The sequence below is a fragment of the Acipenser ruthenus genome, chromosome 40, assembly GCF_902713425.1.
Source record: "Acipenser ruthenus chromosome 40, fAciRut3.2 maternal haplotype, whole genome shotgun sequence".
Lineage (NCBI taxonomy): Eukaryota > Metazoa > Chordata > Actinopteri > Acipenseriformes > Acipenseridae > Acipenser > Acipenser ruthenus.
Genome location: NC_081228.1, coordinates 8590141 through 8610968, shown reverse-complemented (window position 1 = coordinate 8610968; position 20828 = coordinate 8590141). Strand labels below are relative to the sequence as shown.

Sequence of the window (20828 nt, the reverse complement as noted above, 5' to 3'; positions counted from 1 at the left end):
ATTTTGTGACGTGGCCACAGGCAGCATTTCATGACATGGCCACGGGCATGAATTTCATGAGATGACCACAGGCATGCAAATTCATAACATGACCACAGGCAGCATTCAGAATCATGACCACGGGCATGCATTTCGTGACGTGGCCACTGGCATGCATTTCATGAGGTGGCCACGGGCATCCATTTCGAGAAATGGCCATGGCCATGCATTTCCTGACATTGCCATGGGCATGCATTTCATGATGTGGCCACGAGCATTCATTTCGTGACGTCGCCACGGGCATGCATTTCATGAGATGACCACAGTCATGCAAATTCGTAACATGACCACAGGCAGCATTCAGAATCATGACCACGGGCATGCATTTCATGACGTGGCCACTGGCATGCATTTCATGAGGTGGCCACGGGCATCCATTTCGAGACATGGCCATGGCCATGCATTTCGTGACATTGCCATGGGCATGCATTTCATGATGTGGCTACGAGCATTTATTTCGTGACGTCGAAACGGGCATGCATTTCATGATGTGGCCACGGGCATGCATTTTGTGAGATGGCCGCAGGACATGTACTCGGGCATAAATATTATGACGTGGCCACGGGCATGCATTTCATGATGTGGCAACGGGCAGCATTCGTGATGTGGCCACAGGGATGCATTTGATGACCTGGCCACGGGCATGCATTTCATGATATGACCATGAGCATGTATTTTGTGATGTGGCCATGGGCATGCATTTTGTGATGTGGCCACAGGCATGCATTTTGTGACGTGGCCACGGGACATGGCCACGGGAATGCATTTCGTGACGTCGTCACGGGCATGCATTTCGTGATGTGGCCACGGGCATGCATTTCGTGACATGGCCGCAGGACATGGCCTCGGGCATTAATTTCATGACGTGGCCAAGGGCATGCATTTCGTGACGTCGTCACGGGCATGCATTTCGTGATGTGGCCACGGGCATGCATTTTGTGACATGGCCACGGGCATGCATTTTGAACGAGGCCACGGGCATGCATTTTGTGTCATTGCCACGGGAATACATTTTATGACGTGGCCACGGGCATGCATCTCATATTGTGGACACGAGCATCAATTTCGTGACGTGGCCACGCGCATCCTTTTCATGATGTGGCCACGGGCAGCTTTCGTGACATGGCCATGGGCATGCATTTCGTGACATGACCACAGGCATGCATTTCGTAACGTGACCACGAGCATGCATTTCTTGATGTTGCCACGGGCATGCATTTCGTGACATGGCCGCAGGACATGGCCTCGGGCATGCATTTCGTGACATGGCCACGGGCATGCATTTTGAACGTGGCCACGGGCATGCATTTTGTGACTTGGCCACGGCAATTCATTTCGTTACGTAGCCACGGGCATGCATTTTGTGACGTGGCCACGGGCATGCATTTTGTGACATGACCACGGGCATGCATTTCGTGACACGGCCACGGGCAGCATTTCGTGACATGGCCACAGGCATGCATTTTGTGACATGGCCACGGGGATGCATTTCGTGACGTGGCCACGTGCATGCATTTTATGACGTGGCCATGGGTATGCATTTTGTGACATGGCCACCGGCATGCATTTCGTGACATGGCCACGGGCTTGCATTTCGTGATGTGGCTTATGGCATGCATTTTGAACGTGTCCATGGGACATGGCCACGGGCATAGATTTCGTGATGTGGCTACGGGCATGCATTTTGAACGTGTCCACGGGCATCATTTTGTGTCATTGCCACGGGAATTCATTTTGTGATGTGGCCACGGGCTTGCATTTCATATTAGGGAGACGAGTAGCCATTTCGTGACGTAGTCACGCGCATCCATTTCGTGATGTGGACACGGGCATGCATTTTGTGACGTGGCCACGGGACATGGCCACGGGCATGCATTTCATGACGTGGCCAAGGGCATGCATTTTGAACGTGGCCACGGGTATGCATTTTGTGACATTGCCACGTGAATTCATTTCGTGATGTGGCCATGGGTATGCATTTCGTGATGTGGCGACGGGACATGGAAACGGATATGCATTTCATGACATGGCCACGGGCATGCAATTCTTTACATTGCCACAGGCATGCATTTCGTAACATGACCAGAGGCAGCATTCAGAATCATGACCACAGGCATGCAATTCGTGACGTGGCCACGGGCATGCATTTCATGAGGTGGCCACAGGCATCCATATCGAGATGTGGCCATGGCCATGCATTTCGTGATGTGGCCACGTGCATGCATTTCATGATGTGGCCACAAGCATTCATTTCGTGACATTGCCATGGGCATGCATTTCGTGATGTGGCCACGGGACATGGCCACGGGCATGCATTTCGTGACGTGGCCACGGTCATGCATTTTGAACTTGGCCACGGGCATGCATTTTGTGACATTGCCAAGGGAATTCATTTCGTGATGTGGCCACAGGGATGCATTTGATGACCTGGCCACGGGCATGCAAACTGTGACATGACCACGGGCATGCATTTCATAACTTGGCAACTGGCATACATTTTGGGACATGACCACGGGCTTGCATTTCATGACGTGGCCACAGGCATGCATTTCATGATATGACCATGAGCATGCATTTTGTGATGTGGCCATGGGCATGCATTTCGTTACATGGCCACGGGCATGCATTTCGTGACGTTGCCACGGGCATGCATTTCATGATGTGGCCATGAGCATTCATTTCATGACATTGCCACGGGCATGCATTTCATGATGTGGGAACGGGCAACATTCTTGACATGGCCACAAGCATGCATTTCGTGATGTAGCCACAGGCATGCATTTCGTGACATGGCCGCAGGACATGGCCTCGGGCATGCATTTCGTGACATGGCCACGGGCATGCATTTTGAACGTGGCCACGGGCATGCATTTTGTGACTTGGCCACGGCAATTCATTTCGTTACGTAGCCACGGGCAAGCATTTTGTGACGTGGCCACGGGCATGCATTTTGTGACATGACCACGGGCATGCATTTCGTGACACGGCCACGGGCAGCATTTCGTGACATGGCCACAGGCATGCATTTTGTGACATGGCCACGGGGATGCATTTCGTGACGTGGCCACATGCATGCATTTTATGACGTGGCCATGGGTATGCATTTTGTGACATGGCCACCGGCATGCATTTCGTGACATGGCCACGGGCTTGCATTTCGTGATGTGGCTTATGGCATGCATTTTGAACGTGTCCATGGGACATGGCCACGGTCATACATTTCGTGATGTGGCTACGGGCATGCATGTTGAACGTGTCCACGGGCATGCATTTTGTGTCATTGCCATGGGAATTCATTTCGTGATGTGGCCACGGGCTTGCATTTCATATTAGGGAGACGAGTAGCCATTTCGTGACGTAGTCACGCGCATCCATTTCGTGATGTGGCCACGGGCATGCATTTTGTGACGTGGCCACGGGACATGGCCACGGGCATGCATTTCATGACGTGGCCAAGGGCATGCATTTTGAACGTGGCCACGGGTATGCATTTTGTGACATTGCCACGTGAATTCATTTCGTGATGTGGCCATGGGCATGCATTTCGTGATGTGGTGATGGGACATGGAAACGGATATGCATTTTGTGACATGGCCACGGTCATGCATTTCATCACGTGGCCACCAGCATGCATTTCATGACATTGCCACGGGCAAGCAATTCTTTACATTGCCACAGGCATGCATTTCGTAACATGACCAGAGGCAGCATTCAGAATCATGACCACAGGCATGCAATTCGTGACGTGGCCACGGACATGCATTTCATGAGGTGGCCACGGGCATCCATATCAAGATGTGGCCATGGCCATGCATTTCGTGATGTGGCCACGTGCATGCATTTCATGATGTGGCCACAAGCATTCATTTCGTGACATTGCCATGGGCATGCATTTCGTGATGTGGCCACGGGACATGGCCACGGGCATGCATTTCGTGACGTGGCCACGGTCATGCATTTTGAACTTGGCCACGGGCATGCATTTTGTTACATTGCCAAGGGAATTCATTTCGTAATGTGGCCACAGGGATGCATTTGATGACCTGGCCACAGGCATGCAAACTGTAACATGACCACGGGCATGCATTTCATAACTTGGCAACTGGCATACATTTCAGGACATGACCACGGGCAGTCATTTCATGACGTGGCCACGGGAATGCATTTCATGATATGACCATGAGCATGCATTTTGTGATGTGGCCATTGGCATGAATTTCGTGACATGGCCACGGGCATGCATTTCATGATGTGGCCACGAGCATTCATTTCGTGACATTGCTACGGGCATGCATTTCATGAAGTGGCAACGGGCAGCATTTGTGATATGGCCACAAGCATGCATTTCGTGATGTGGCCACGGGCATGCATTTCGTGACATGGCCGCAGGCCATGGCCTCGGGCATTAATTTCGAGACGTGGCCAAGGGCATGCATTTCGTGATGTGGCCACGGGCATGCATTTTGTGACGTGGCAACGGGACATGGCCACGGGCATGCATTTCGTGATGTCGTCACGGGCATGCATTTCGTGATTTGGCCATGGGCATGCATTTCGTGACGTGGCCACGGGACATGGCCACGGGCATGCATTTCGTGACATGGCCACGGGCATGCATTTTGAACGTGGGCACGGGCATGTATTTTGTGACATTGCAATGGAATGCATTTCGTGATGTGGCCACATGCATGCATTTTGTGACGTGGCCACAGGCAGCATTTCATGACATGGCCACGGGCATGAATTTCATGAGATGACCACAGGCATGCAATTTCGTAACATGAACACAGGCAGCATTCAGAATCATGACCACGGGCATGCCTTTCGTGACGTGGCCACTGGCATGCATTTCATGAGGTGGCCATGGGCATCCATTTCGAGACATGGCCATGGCCATGCATTACGTGACATTGCCACGGGCATGCATTTCATGATGTGGCCACGAGCATTCATTTCGTGACGTCGCCACGGGCATGCATTTCATGATGTGGCAACAGGCAGCATTCGTGAACGTGGCCACGAGCATGCATTTCATGATGTGGCCAAGGGCATGCATTTCGTGACATGGCCGCAGGACATGGACTCGGGCATAAATATCGTGACGTGGCCAAGGGTATGCATTTCGTGACTTGGCCACGGGCATGCATTTTGTGACGTGGCCACGAGACATGGCCACGGGCATGCATTTCGTGACATGGCCACGGGCATTCATTTTGAACGTGGCCATGGGCATACATTTTGTGTCATTGCCACGGGAATTCATTTTGTAACGTGGCCACGGGCATGCATTTTATATTGTGGAGACGAGCATCCATTTCGTGACATGGCCACGCGCATCCATTTCGTGATGTGGCCACAGGCATGCATTTCGTGACATGGCCACGGGAATTAATTTCGTGATGTTGCCACGGGGATGCATTTGATGACATGGCCACATTCATGCAAACTGTGACATGACCACGGGCATGCATTTCATAACTTGGCAACTGGCATACATTTCGGGACATGACCACGGGCATGCATTTAATGACGTGTCCACGGGCATGCATTTCGTGATATGATCAGGGGCATGAATTTTGTGATGTGGCCATGGGCATGCATTTCGTGACATGGCCACGGGCATGCATTTCATGACATGACCACGGGGATGCTTTTCGTAATGTGGCCACTTGCATGCATTTCATGACATGGCAACAGGACATAACCACGGGCATGCATTTCGTGACATGGCAACGGGCAGCATTTCGTGACATGGCCACAGGCATGCATTTCGTGACGTGGCCACAGGCATGCATTTTGTGACTTGGCCACGGGGATGCATTTTATGACATGGCCACGGGCATGCTTTTTGTGATTTGGCCACGGGAATTCATTTCGTGACGTAGCCACAGGCATGCATTTCGTGACGTGGCCACGGGCATGCATTTTGTGACATGACCACGGGCATGCATTTAATGACGTGGCCACGGGCATGAATTTCGTGATATGACCAGGGGCATGCATTTTATGATGTGGACACGAGCATCCATTTTGTGATGTGGCCACACGCATCCATTTCGTGATGTGGCCACGGGCAGCATTCGTGACATGGCCACGGGCATGCAAACTGTGACATGACCACGGGCATGCATTTCATACGTGCATGCATTTTGTGACGTGGCAATGGGCAGCATTTCATGACATGGCCAAGGGCATGAATTTCGTGAAATGACCACAGGCATGCATTTCGTGACATGGCCATGGGACATGGCCACGGGCATGCATTTTGTGACATGGCCACGGGCATGCATTTCGTGATGTGGCCACGGGCATGCATTTTGTGACTTGGCCACGGGAATTCATTTCATTACGTAGCCACGGGCATGCATTTTGTGACGTGGCCACAGGCATGCATTTTGTGACATGGCCACAGGCATGCATTTCGTGATACGGCCACGGGCAGCATTTCTTGACATGGCCACAGGCATGCATTTTGTGATGTGGCCACCGTCATGCATTTTGTGACGTGGCCACGTGCATGCATTTTCTGATGTGGCCACAGGCAGCATTTCATGACATGGCCATGAGCATGAATATCATGAGATGACCACAGGCATGCATTTCGTAACATGACCACGGGCAGCATTCAGAATCATGACCACGGGCATGCATTTCGTGACGTGGCCACGGGCATGCATTTTGTGACTTGGCCACAGGAATTCATTTCGTGACGTAGCCACGGGCATGCATTCCGTGACGTGGCCATGGGCATGCATTTTGTGACATGACCACGGGCATGCATTTCGTGACATGGCCACGGGCAGCATTTGGTGACATGGCCACAGGCATGCATTTCGTGATGTGGCCACAGGCAGCATTTCATGACATGGCCACGGGCATGCATTTTGTGATATGACCACGGGCATGCATTTTGTAACGTGGCCACTTGTAACAAACCCAATCCTTAAGCAACATCCAATAACTAGTATTTTGTGACGGAATTACAAGTAAACTACCCTGAACAATATAAACTCTCCAAAGCAGTAGGATTGCACGACAGAACCAAGAAAAATTGCTGGGTAAGGCAGGATTGTTTACAACACATAGAAAATAGTAAGAAAATTAAACCCGAAGACAGTACCAAAACTCACATAGGAGAGGTTATTGAATATGTGTGGAATATTATAGTTGTAGACAGAGGTATCAAACATTTGGTGTACATGAGTTTTAATCAGACAGCATTTGGACCATTCACAAATGTTCAGCAGAGACCACATTAATACTAATCATATAGGACAGATCAAGCGTTTAGTAAATGTACAGCCTAACATGCCCATGTTGATTAAAGTGTTTATCACAGAGTCCATCAGGCAGTTCTTATAGAAAAAAATGTCCATGAAACAACCACAATCAATACTTTAAAAGTCCCAAGCTGTTATATCAGGTCCATATTGAGAATTCAGGTTGAGTCAATAAAGTTTAAACACAAAACAAAAAAACAACAAAAACCAAAATTAGACTTCTATGCGAGGTGCTCGTTAAACCCCGATAAATAAACAAAATGAGACTTCTATGTGAGGTGCTCGTTAAACCCCGATAAATAAACAAAATGAGACTTCTATGCGAGGTGCTCATTAAACCCTGATAAATAAACCAAAATGATAATAATCCCAAACAGTCAGAACAAAACAGATAATCCAGCAGCGAAAGATAAGATTCCTCCCCATCAGGGGATCTCACCCAGTTCTTCCTTGGTCCTGTAGAGCTTGGAGTTTCCAACCAGGTAAGGAGACAAAAAGTTATGATTTGGATAATAAATGGATTAGTCACCATTGTTACTTTTAGGATAAAAATAAACAATTTGAATGATGTGGATAGTTTCAATTGGGCAGGAGATTAGATAACTGGTTACTTTCAAACTGGAAAATGGCAGATTAGAAAAAATACACTTTCTAACAACCAACAGATCATTGCTTCCCGATCTCTCTTTTATAGACAGCAACCTTCTTCTTCAAAAAACCCTGCTCTTTCCTACAAACACTCTGCATCCACAAAAACCACACCCGAAAAAGAATCACCCCAGAAAAAGGAACCACCCCCTTCCCAGGAAGTAATAGCCATATTTAAAGAGCTCCCAATTAAGATACTTAGACAATGATAAATCAAGCTCAATAAGCCCTTTGCCAAGGCAATTAGCAACACCTGACTCTAATTAGAACTTCCATGTGGAAATTAAGGAAAAGATCATTCAGTTAAAACAAGAGAGACCAGTGCAGAGATAAACCCCTTACCAAAAACTGACAGTAAATTGATATAGCTTCACCTAAGTTTTACCTTATGAATCTGAAAGGCCCATTTTCGAAATGAGGACAAAATCACTTATTTAGCAATTGAATAGAGAATTAACTTAACCTGGCCAGGTATTCTGATACTCAATTAAGAGCAGCAGGCAGCAAATTACTTATGCTGCATTCATGTAGCTAGTGCTACATATACCCCCCCCCACCGGAGGTACTGAGGTTTTAGAACTGAAATAGGGCTTCAAATTCACTACATGGACTGTATCAGCCTTGTCTGGTTGATGCACCCCCTGCACACGGTAATTGACAGGGCCTAACTTTTTTAATACAACGCAAGGACCTGTCCATTTAGGTGCTAGCTTGGCGGTAAAGTTGATTGAGGCATCAGAGATCGGGTGAGCTCGCACCCAGACCAAATCTCCCACCAGGAACTGTACATTTATCCGATGGGCATTATAATATTTGGCTTGTCTGGTTTGGGCTACCTCTACTCTCTGACGTACCGTATTTAAAAACGTCTGTTGACATTCTAACAAGTTATATTGAGGACTGCTAGCAGGTGGAGCTGTAGTGATCAAACGGTCAAGAGGACCTTTCAGCTTCCTCCCCAAGGCTAGTTCGGCCGGACTAAACCCTGTGGTTTCCTGCTGGGCAGTGTTAATTGCAAATTGAAACTCTGGTAACCACCGATCCCATAGCCGGTGATTCTCCCCTACAAATGAGGCGATCATGGTCTTCAACGTCCTGTTTATTCTCTCTGTTAAATTGGTTTGAGGATGATAACTTGTGGTTAATTTTTGTATTACTCCCCACATCTGACACACATCTTTCATTATTTGGCCTGTGAATTGGGCCCCTCTGTCGGACAACAGAAATCTAGGCGTACCCCAGCGAGTAAAAATCTCCTCGGTCAAGAACTTTGCTATCTTCGTGGTCTTGCTGTCCTGAATAGCCACCATCTCTACCCATTTGGTGAAGTAATCTACCACGACCAATAAAAAGACATTGCCTTTCTTACTGCGGGGAAATGGTCCCATTAAATCAATACCGAACATCTCCCCTGGTTCAGACACTTCAGTTGACTGAAGAAGTCCAGCAGGTTTTTGATTGCTGGATTTATACTGCTGACATGTAAGGCAGGTTTCGACATGTTTCCAGACGTCTTTCCGGATAGTAGGCCACCAAGCATTATTTAATATCCGCAGCAATGTCTTTGAATGGCCGAGATGACCTCCCAACGGATTGTCATGGTAGTGCTCTAGGAAGATGTTTGTCAAACTTTCAGGAACCACCAACTGATAGCTCACACCATCACCTTTGGTTGGAGCTCTTCTGTATATAACTCCTTGATGCTCCTCATAAGAGATATGATCAGGTTTCTTAACAGAAGATGACTGCAGATTTCTTTTAATATCACAGAGCATGGGATCTAATGATTGTGCATGTAGAATTTCTGGTAAAGAGGTTGGTATCTCCAAGCTTGCCGGAGTATTAGACATGGAAGCGCATTGGCTTGCCACAGGATCTGGAGAGAGAGGAGCCCTGGAAAGAGCATCTGGTACAATATTTAGACTGCCTTTTCTATACAGAACCTTAAATTGAAATGGCTGAAGCCGTATAGTCCATCTTGTAAGCCGTGAGCTGGTCTTGGGAGAATTAAACACCCAGGATAGTGCGGCATGATCGGTCACAACTTCAAATTCTGTTCCCTCTAGGTAGTGTCTCCACTTTTCTACAGCCCAAACCACTGCAAGACATTCTTTCTCTGCTGTCGAATAATTACATTTAGCCCCCTGTAGGATTCTTGAGGCAAAAGCTATTACTTTCTCACCTTCTTCTGGACTAACACAGCCCCAAGTCCTACTTCACTGGCATCGGTGTAAACCAGGAATGGTAGAGCTTCACTGTTATGTGGTGTGATGCCAAGGTTGTGGGTTTGAGTCCTGCCAGAGTTGTAAATGTTTACATGTCTGTTTTTGGATTAATTAGTTGAAGTTTGTTTTTGTTTTTTTAGAAGAAGGTGGTATGCATTTAACTTTGGGGGAAGAAATGAAAGAGGCACTGCTGTGATTCACCCCCAGGATCACCTGTTTACAAGACAGGTGCTTTAACCATCTAAGCCGCAATGCCCCACACTTGCCAGCTGCTCGGTGTGCTAAACTGAAGGTCTACAAAACTGTCCCAGGACTTGGTGGACAGTAAGGTTATTTTGTTTTGACAGCTTCCCTCAATTGTTCTGACGTCTCCTCACGGTGCTCCATGTGGTGCACTTGTTTTGTGTGCGGTACTTATACGTCAGGATGCTGCGGTTGTGAGTTGGAGGCTCACCGGGAGCTGCTTTTTCAAAACTTGTAATTGGATACAAATTATCTGGATTTGTAATCCTATATTTTGTGATCGAGATTACTTTTTAAAATGCTGGACTTTTTAATCGCAATTATTCATAATATGGATAATCCAGCAGTGACATTTTCTGAACAAATGGATCAAAACGATCCAATTACAGGTTTTGAAGAAGCGGCTCCTGGAGCATATCTCTTTTGTGTCTCCCTCTGGTCCTGTTATTCTGATTAATTTAGCTTCAATGACAACATTAATCATGTGAAACGTAGAAGTTAAGAAGACTTTTTTTTGTAATGGCATGGCTAATAGATGGATGGATAGAGAGAAGGAGAAAGTTAAAAATAATAATATTTATTTTTAGATAAAAAGACCTTTTTTGTAATGGTATGGCTAATAGATGGATGGATAGAGAGAAGGAAAGAGGTAAAAAATAATATTTATTTTTAGAAATCAAAATATAGATAGAGAAAATATATATATATATATATATATATATATATATATATATATATATATATATATATATATATGTTTATAATTATAAATCAAAAGTTAGATAGTGATTAATAAAATAAATAATATTGACATTTATAAATCAAAAGATAAATAGATTGATTGAATGAATGAAACCAGAAAGGGCTGGGTGATGGAAGAGAGTTTTTAATAAAAAACAAATTGTGATTTCATGGAAGAACGGGGTAAAGAAATACCACCTGGAGATGCCGGGGATTGAACCCAGGGCCTCATACATGCAAAGCATGCGCTCTACCACTGAGCTACATCCCCTGTTGGTTTTGAGTCCTTGCTTTGTGCAACTGGCCCCTTTGATTTCCAGGGTAAGCTGTGTGCTTTGCTTTCCATCCTGAAATGTGTGTGTTTTCTTACCTCAACTTTGCTGTGCCAGTTACAACAGTGCAGGGCTCTGTGGAGCAATGGATAGTGTGTTGGACTTTTAGACTGGCTGTGTAGTGTGATGCAAAGGTTGCGGGTTTGAGTTCCGCCAGAGTTGTAAATGTTTACGTGTGTTTTTTTGGATTAATTTGATTCAAACCCAGGATCTCCTGTTTACAAGGCAGGTGCTTTAACCATCTAAGCCGCAATGCCCCTCACTTGCCAGCTGCTCGGTGTGCTAAACTGAAGGTCTACAAAACTGTCCCAGGACTTGGTGGACAGTAAGGTTATTTTGTTTTGACAGCTTCCCTCAATTTTTCTGAGATCTCCTCACGGTGCTCCATGTGGTGCACTTGTTTTGTGTGTGGTACTTATACGGCAGGATGCTGCGGTTGTGAGTTGGAGGCTCACCGGGAGCTGCTTTTTCAAAATTTGTAATCTGGATACAAATTATCTGGATTTGTAATCCTATATTTTGTGATTGAGATTACTTTTTAAAATGCTGGACTTTTTAATCGCAATTATTCATAATATGGATAATCCAGCAGTGACATTTTCTGAACAAATGGATCAAAACGATCCAGATTACAAGTTTTGAGAACCGGCTCCTGGAGCATATCTCTTTTGTGTCTCCCTCTGGTCCTGTTATTCTGATTAATTTAGCTTCAATGACAACATTAATCATGTGAAACGGAGAAGATAAGAAGACTTTTTTTGTAATGGCATGGCTAATAGATGGATGGATAGAGAGAAGGAAAGAGGTTAAAAATAATATTTATTTTTAGAAATCAAAATATAGATAGAGAAAATATATATATATATATATATATATATATATATATATATATATATGTATATGTTTATAATTATAAATCAAAAGTTAGATAGTGATTAATAAAATAAATATTATTGACATTTATAAATCAAAAGATAGATAGAGTGATTGAATGAATGAAACCAGAAAGGGCTGGGTTATGGAAGAGAGTTTTTAATAAACAACAAATTGTGATTTCATGGAAGAACGGGGCAAAGAAATACCTCCTGGAGATGCCGCGGATTGAACCCGGGGCCTCATACATGCAAAGCATGCGCTCTACCACTGAGCTACATCCCCTGATGGCGTTGATTCCTTGCTTTGTGCAACTGGCCCCTTTGATTTCCAGGGTAAGCTGTGTGCTTTGCTTTCCATCCTGAAATGTGTGTGTTTTCTTACCTCAACTTTGCCGTGCCAGTTACAACAGTGCAGGGCTCTGTGGCGCAATGGATAGTGTGTTGGACTTTTAGACTGGCTGTGTAGTGTGATGCAAAGGTTGCGGGTTTGAGTTCCGCCAGAGTTGTAAATGTTTACGTGTGTTTTTTTGGATTCATTTGATTCAAACCCAGGATCTCCTGTTTACAAGGCAGGTGCTTTAACCATCTAAGCCGCAATGCCCCACACTTGCCAGCTGCTCGGTGTGCTAAACTGAAGGTCTACAAAACTGTCCCAGGACTTGGTGGACAGTAAGGTTATTTTGTTTTGACAGCTTCCCTCAATTTTTCTGAGATCTCCTCACGGTGCTCCATGTGGTGCACTTGTTTTGTGTGTGGTACTTATACGGCAGGATGCTGCGGTTGTGAGTTGGAGGCTCACCGGGAGCTGCTTTTTCAAAACTTGTAATCTGGATACAAATTATCTGGATTTGTAATCCTATATTTTGTGATCGAGATTACTTTTTAAAATGCTGGACTTTTTAATCGCAATTATTCATAATATGGATAATCCAGCAGTGACATTTTCTGAACAAATGGATCAAAACGATCCAGATTACAAGTTTTGAAGAAGCGGCTCCTGGAGCATATCTCTTTTGTGTCTCCCTCTGGTCCTGTTATTCTGATTAATTTAGCTTCAATGACAACATTAATCATGTAAAACGGAGAAGTTAAGAAGACTTTTTTTTTGTAATGGCATGGCTAATAGATGGATGGATAGAGAGAAGGAGAAAGTTAAAAATAATAATATTTATTTTTAGATAAAAAGACCTTTTTTGTAATGGTATGGCTAATAGATGGATGGATAGAGAGAAGGAAAGAGGTAAAAAATAATATTTATTTTTAGAAATCAAAATATAGATAGAGAAAATATATATATATATATATATATATATATATATATATATATATATATATATGTGTGTTTATAATTATAAATCAAAAGTTAGATAGTGATTAATAAAATAAATAATATTGACATTTATAAATCAAAAGTTAGATAGATTGATTGAATGAATGAAACCAGAAAGGTCTGTGTGATGGAAGAGAGTTTTTAATAAACAACAAATTGTGATTTCATGGAAGAACGGGTTAAAGAAATACCACCTGCAGATGCCGGGGATTGAACCCGGGGCCTCATACATGCAAAACATGCGCTCTACCACTGAGCTACATCCCCAGTTGACATTGAGCCCTTGCTTTGTGCAACTGGCCCCTTTGATTTCCAGGGTAAGCTGTGTGCTTTGCTTTACATCCTGAAATGTGTGTGTTTTCTTACCTCAACTTTGCCGTGCCAGTTACAACAGTGCAGGGCTCTGTGGCGCAATGGATAGTGTGTTGGACTTTTAGACTGGCTGTGTAGTGTGATGCAAAGGTTGCGGGTTTGAGTTCCGCCAGAGTTGTAAATGTTTACGTGTGTGTTTTTGGATTAATTTGATTCAAACCCAGGATCTCCTGTTTACAAGGCAGGTGCTTTAACCATCTAAGCCGCAATGCCCCACACTTGCCAGCTGCTCGGTGTGCTAAACTGAAGGTCTACAAAACTGTCCCAGGACTTGGTGGACAGTAAGGTTATTTTGTTTTGACAGCTTCCCTCAATTTTTCTGAGATCTCCTCACGGTGCTCCATGTGGTGCACTTGTTTTGTGTGTGGTACTTATACGGCAGGATGCTGCGGTTGTGAGTTGGATGCTCACCGGGAGCTGATTTTCAAAATTTGTAATCTGGATAGAAATTATCTGGATTTGTAATCCTATATTTTGTGATCGAGATTACTTTTTAAAATGCTGGACTTTTTAATCGCAATTATTCATAATATGGATAATCCAGCAGTGACATTTTCTGAACAAATGGATCAAAACGATCCAGATTACAAGTTTTGAAGAAGCGGCTCCTGGAGCATATCTCTTTTGTGTCTCCCTCTGGTCCTGTTATTCTGATTAATTTAGCTTCAATGACAACATTAATCATGTGAAACGGAGAAGATAAGAAGACTCTTTTTTTTGTAATGGCATGGCTAATAGATGGATGGATAGAGAGAAGGAGAAAGTTAAAAATAATAATATTTATTTTTAGATAAAAATACCTTTTTTGTAATGGTATGGCTAATAGATGGATGGATAGAGAGAAGGAAAGAGGTAAAAAATAATATTTATTTTTAGAAATCAAAATATAGATAGAGAAAAAAAAAAAATATATATATATATATGTTTATAATTATAAATCAAAAGTTAGATAGTGATTAATAAAATAAATAATATTGACATTTATAAATCAAAAGATAGATAGATTGAATGAATGAAACCAGAAAGGGCTGGGTGATGGAAGAGAGTTTTTAATAAACAACAAATTGTGATTTCATGGAAGAACTTGGTAAAGAAATACCACCTGGAGATGCCGGGGATTGAACCCGGGCCTCATACATGCAAAGCATGCGCTCTACCACTGAGCTACATCCCCTGTTGGCTTTGAGTCCTTGCTTTGTGCAACTGGCCCCTTTGATTTCCAGGGTAAGCTCTGTGCTTTGCTTTCCATCCTGAAATGTGTGTGTTTTCTTACCTCAACTTTGCCGTGCCAGTTACAACAGTGCAGGGCTCTGTGGCGCAATGGATAGTGTGTTGGACTTTTAGACTGGCTGTGTAGTGTGATGCAAAGGTTGCGGGTTTGAATTCCGCCAGAGTTGTAAATGTTTACGTGTGTTTTTTTGGATTAATTTGATTCAAACCCAGGATCTCCTGTTTACAAGGCAGGTGCTTTAACCATCTAAGCCGCAATGCCCCACACTTGCCAGCTGCTCGTGTGCTAAACTGAAGGTCTACAAAACTGTCCCAGGACTTGGTGGACAGTAAGGTTATTTTGATTTGACAGCTTCCCTCAATTTTTCTGAGATCTCCTCACGGTGCTCCATGTGGTGCACTTGTTTTGTGTGTGGTACTTATATGGCAGGATGCTGCGGTTGTGAGTTGGATGCTCACCGGGAGCTGATTTTCAAAATTTGTAATCTGGATAGAAATTATCTGGATTTGTAATCCTATATTTTGTGATCGAGATTACTTTTTAAAATGCTGGACTTTTTAATCGCAATTATTCATAATATGGATAATCCAGCAGTGACATTTTCTGAACAAATGGATCAAAACGATCCCGATTACAAGTTTTGAAGAAGCGGCTCCTGGAGCATATCTCTTTTGTGTCTCCCTCTGGTCCTGTTATTCTGATTAATTTAGCTTCAATGACAACATTAATCATGTGAAACGGAGAAGATAAGAAGACTTTTTCTTTGTAATGGCATGGCTAATAGATGGATGGATAGAGAGAAGGAGAAAGTTAAAAATAATAATTTTTATTTTGAGATAAAAAGACCTTTTTTGTAATGGTATGGCTAATAGATGGATGGATAGAGAGAAGGAAAGAGGTAAAAATAATATTTATTTTTAGAAATCAAAATATAGATAGAGAAAAAAAAAAAAAATATATATATATATATATATATATATATATATATATATGTGTTTATAATTATAAATCAAAAGTTAGATAGTGATTAATAAAATAAATAATATTGACATTTATAAATCAAAAGATAGATAGATTGATTGAATGAATGAAACCAGAAAGGTCTGGGTGATGGAAGAGAGTTTTTAATAAACAACAAATTGTGATTTCATGGAAGAACGGGTTAAAGAAATACCACCTGGAGATGCCGGGGATTGAACCCGGGGCCTCACACATGCAAAGCATGCGCTCTACCACTGAGCTACATCCCCTGTTGACATTGAGTCCTTGCTTTGTGCAACTGGCCCCTTTGATTTCCAGGGTAAGCTGTGTGCTTTGCTTTCCATCCTGAAATGTGTGTGTTTTCTTACCTCAACTTTGCCGTGCCAGTTACAACAGTGCAGGGCTCTGTGGCGCAATGGATAGTGTGTTGGACTTTTAGACTGGCTGTGTAGTGTGATGCAAAGGTTGCGGGTTTGAGTTCCGCCAGAGTTGTAAATGTTTACGTGTGTTTTTTTGGATTAATTTGATTCAAACCCAGGATCTCCTGTTTACAAGGCAGGTGCTTTAACCATCTAAGCCGCAATGCCCCACACTTGCCAGCTGCTCGGTGTGCTAAACTGAAGGTCTACAAAACTGTCCCAGGACTTGGTGGACAGTAAGGTTATTTTGTTTTGACAGCTTCCCTCAATTTTTCTGAGAGCTCCTCACGGTGCTCCATGTGGTGCACTTGTTTTGTGTGTGGTACTTATACGGCAGGATGCTGCGGTTGTGAGTTGGAGGCTCACCGGGAGCTGCTTTTTCAAAATTTGTAATCTGGATGCAAATTATCTGGATTTGTAATCCTATATTTTGTGATCGAGATTACTTTTTAAAATGCTGGACTTTTAAATCGCAATTATTCATAATATGGATAATCCAGCAGTGACATTTTCTGAACAAATGGATCAAAACGATCCAGATTACAAGTTTTGAAGAACCGGCTCCTGGAGCATATCTCTTTTGTGTCTCCCTCTGGTCCTGTTATTCTGATTAATTTAGCTTCAATGACAACATTAATTATGTAAAACGGAGAAGTTAAGAAGACTTTTTTTTGTAATGGAATGGCTAATAGATGGATGGATAGAGAGAAGGAAAGAGGTAAAAAATAATATTTATTTTTAGAAATCAAAATATATATAGAGAAAAAAAATACATATATATATGTATGTTTATAATTATAAATCAAAAGTTAGATAGTGATTAATAAAATAAATAATATTGACATTTATAAATCAAAAGATAGATAGATTGATTGAATGAATGAATGAAACCAGAAAGGGCTGGGTTATGGAAGAGAGTTTTTAATAAACAACAAATTGTGATTTCATGGAAGAACGGGGTAAAGAAATACCACCTGGAGATGCCGGGGATTGAACCCGGGGCCTCATACATGCAAATCATGCGCTCTACCACTGAGCTACATCCCCTGTTGGCTTTGATTCCTTGCTTTGTGCAACTGGCCCCTTTGATTTCCAGGGTAAGCTGTGTGCTTTGCTTTCCATCCTGAAATGTGTGTGTTTTCTTACCTCAACTTTGCTGTGCCAGTTACAACAGTGCAGGGCTCTGTGGCGCAATGGATAGTGTGTTGGACTTTTAGACTGGCTGTGTAGTGTGATGCAAAGGTTGCGGGTTTGAGTTCCGCCAGAGTTGTAAATGTTTACGTGTGTTTTTTTGGATTAATTTGATTCAAACCCAGGATCTCCTGTTTACAAGGCAGGTGCTTTAACCATCTAAGCCGCAATGCCCCACACTTGCCAGCTGCTCGGTGTGCTAAACTGAAGGTCTACAAAACTGTCCCAGGACTTGGTGGACAGTAAGGTTATTTTGTTTTGACAGCTTCCCTCAATTTTTCTGAGATCTCCTCACGGTGCTCCATGTGGTGCACTTGTTTTGTGTGTGGTACTTATACGGCAGGATGCTGCGGTTGTGAGTTGGAGGCTCACCGGGAGCTGCTTTTTCAAAACTTGTAATCTGGATACAAATTATCTGGATTTGTAATCCTATATTTTGTGATCGAGATTACTTTTTAAAATGCTGGACTTTTTAATCGCAATTATTCATAATATGGATAATCCAGCAGTGACATTTTCTGAACAAATGGATCAAAACGATCCAGATTACAAGTTTTGAAGAAGCGGCTCCTGGAGCATATCTCTTTTGTGTCTCCCTCTGGTCCTGTTATTCTGATTAATTTAGCTTCAATGACAACATTAATCATGTAAAACGGAGAAGTTAAGAAGACTTTTTTTTTGTAATGGCATGGCTAATAGATGGATGGATAGAGAGAAGGAGAAAGTTAAAAATAATAATATTTATTTTTAGATAAAAAGACCTTTTTTGTAATGGTATGATGGATGGATAGAGAGAAGGAAAGAGGTAAAAAATAATATTTATTTTTAGAAATCAAAATATAGATAGAGAAAATATATATATATATATATATATATATATATATATGTGTTTATAATTATAAATCAAAAGTTAGATAGTGATTAATAAAATAAATAATATTGACATTTATAAATCAAAAGATAGATAGATTGATTGAATGAATGAAACCAGAAAGGTCTGTGTGATGGAAGAGAGTTTTTAATAAACAACAAATTGTGATTTCATGGAAGAACGGGTTAAAGAAATACCACCTGGAGATGCCGGGGATTGAACCCGGGGCCTCATACATGCAAAACATGCGCTCTACCACTGAGCTACATCCCCTGTTGACATTGAGTCCTTGCTTTGTGCAACTGGCCCCTTTGATTTCCAGGGTAAGCTGTGTGCTTTGCTTTCCATCCTGAAATGTGTGTGTTTTCTTACCTCAACTTTGCCGTGCCAGTTACAACAGTGCAGGGCTCTGTGGCGCAATGGATAGTGTGTTGGACTTTTAGACTGGCTGTGTAGTGTGATGCAAAGGTTGCGGGTTTGAGTTCCGCCAGAGTTGTAAATGTTTACGTGTGTGTTTTTGGATTAATTTGATTCAAACCCAGGATCTCCTGTTTACAAGGCAGGTGCTTTAACCATCTAAGCCGCAATGCCCCACACTTGCCAGCTGCTCGGTGTGCTAAACTGAAGGTCTACAAAACTGTCCCAGGACTTGGTGGACAGTAAGGTTATTTTGTTTTGACAGCTTCCCTCAATTTTTCTGAGATCTCCTCACGGTGCTCCATGTGGTGCACTTGTTTTGTGTGTGGTACTTATACGGCAGGATGCTGCGGTTGTGAGTTGGATGCTCACCGGGAGCTGATTTTCAAAATTTGTAATCTGGATAGAAATTATCTGGATTTGTAATCCTATATTTTGTGATCGAGATTACTTTTTAAAATGCTGGACTTTTTAATCGCAATTATTCATAATATGGATAATCCAGCAGTGACATTTTCTGAACAAATGGATCAAAACGATCCAGATTACAAGTTTTGAAGAAGCGGCTCCTGGAGCATATCTCTTTTGTGTCTCCCTCTGGTCCTGTTATTCTGATTAATTTAGCTTCAATGACAACATTAATCATGTAAAACGGAGAAGTTAAGAAGACTTTTTTTGTAATGGCATGGCTAATAGATGGATGGATAGAGAGAAGGAGAAAGTTAAAAATAATAATATTTATTTTTAGATAAAAAGACCTTTTTTGTAATGGTATGGCTAATAGATGGATGGATAGAGAGAAGGAAAGAGGTAAAAAATAATATTTATTTTTAGAAATCAAAATATAGATAGAGAAAAAAAAAAAAATATATATATATATATATATATATATATATATATATATATATATATATATATATATGTGTTTATAATTATAAATCAAAAGTTAGATAGTGATTAATAAAATAAATAATATTGACATTTATAAATCAAAAGATAGATAGATTGATTGAATGAATGACCAGAAAGGTCTGGGTGATGGAAGAGAGTTTTTAATAAACAACAAATTGTGATTTCATGGAAGAACGGGTTAAAGAAATACCACCTGGAGATGCCGGGGATTGAACCCGGGGCCTCACACATGCAAAGCATGCGCTCTACCACTGAGCTACATCCCCTGTTGACATTGAGTCCTTGCTTTGTGCAACTGGCCCCTTTGATTTCCAGGGTAAGCTGTGTGCTTTGCTTTCCATCCTGAAATGTGTGTGTTTTCTTACCTCAACTTTGCCGTGCCAGTTACAACAGTGCAGGGCTCTGTGGCGCAATGGATAGTGTGTTGGACTTTTAGACTGGCTGTGTAGTGTGATGCAAAGGTTGCGGGTTTGAGTTCCGCCAGAGTTGTAAATGTTTACGTGTGTTTTTTTGGATTCATTTGATTCAAACCCAGGATCTCCTGTTTACAAGGCAGGTGCTTTAACCATCTAAGCCGCAATGCCCCACACTTGCCAGCTGCTCGGTGTGCTAAACTGAAGGTCTACAAAACTGTCCCAGGACTTGGTGGACAGTAAGGTTATTTTGTTTTGACAGCTTCCCTCAATTTTTCTGAGAGCTCCTCACGGTGCTCCATGTGGTG

At 42.8% G+C, this 20828-nt stretch overlaps 8 non-coding genes across 8 annotated transcripts; all 8 read right to left on the bottom strand.

Annotated features, from left to right (window-relative positions):
* Window positions 1–11375: 11375 nt before the first annotated feature.
* Window positions 11376–11447, bottom strand: trnaa-ugc (transfer RNA alanine (anticodon UGC)). The gene has a single exon. It is a non-coding gene; the product is annotated as a tRNA-Ala (tRNA).
* A 1147-nt stretch (window positions 11448–12594) lies between these two features.
* trnaa-ugc (transfer RNA alanine (anticodon UGC)) lies at window positions 12595–12666 on the bottom strand. Its single transcript has one exon. It is a non-coding gene; the product is annotated as a tRNA-Ala (tRNA).
* A 1242-nt stretch (window positions 12667–13908) lies between these two features.
* trnaa-ugc (transfer RNA alanine (anticodon UGC)) lies at window positions 13909–13980 on the bottom strand. The gene has a single exon. It is a non-coding gene; the product is annotated as a tRNA-Ala (tRNA).
* A 1208-nt stretch (window positions 13981–15188) lies between these two features.
* trnaa-ugc (transfer RNA alanine (anticodon UGC)) lies at window positions 15189–15259 on the bottom strand. Its single transcript has one exon. It is a non-coding gene; the product is annotated as a tRNA-Ala (tRNA).
* Window positions 15260–16494: 1235 nt separating this feature from the next.
* trnaa-ugc (transfer RNA alanine (anticodon UGC)) lies at window positions 16495–16566 on the bottom strand. Its single transcript has one exon. It is a non-coding gene; the product is annotated as a tRNA-Ala (tRNA).
* Window positions 16567–17691: 1125 nt separating this feature from the next.
* Window positions 17692–17763, bottom strand: trnaa-ugc (transfer RNA alanine (anticodon UGC)). Its single transcript has one exon. It is a non-coding gene; the product is annotated as a tRNA-Ala (tRNA).
* Window positions 17764–18979: 1216 nt separating this feature from the next.
* trnaa-ugc (transfer RNA alanine (anticodon UGC)) lies at window positions 18980–19051 on the bottom strand. Its single transcript has one exon. It is a non-coding gene; the product is annotated as a tRNA-Ala (tRNA).
* A 1250-nt stretch (window positions 19052–20301) lies between these two features.
* Window positions 20302–20373, bottom strand: trnaa-ugc (transfer RNA alanine (anticodon UGC)). Its single transcript has one exon. It is a non-coding gene; the product is annotated as a tRNA-Ala (tRNA).
* Between the last annotated feature and the right edge of the window lie 455 nt (window positions 20374–20828).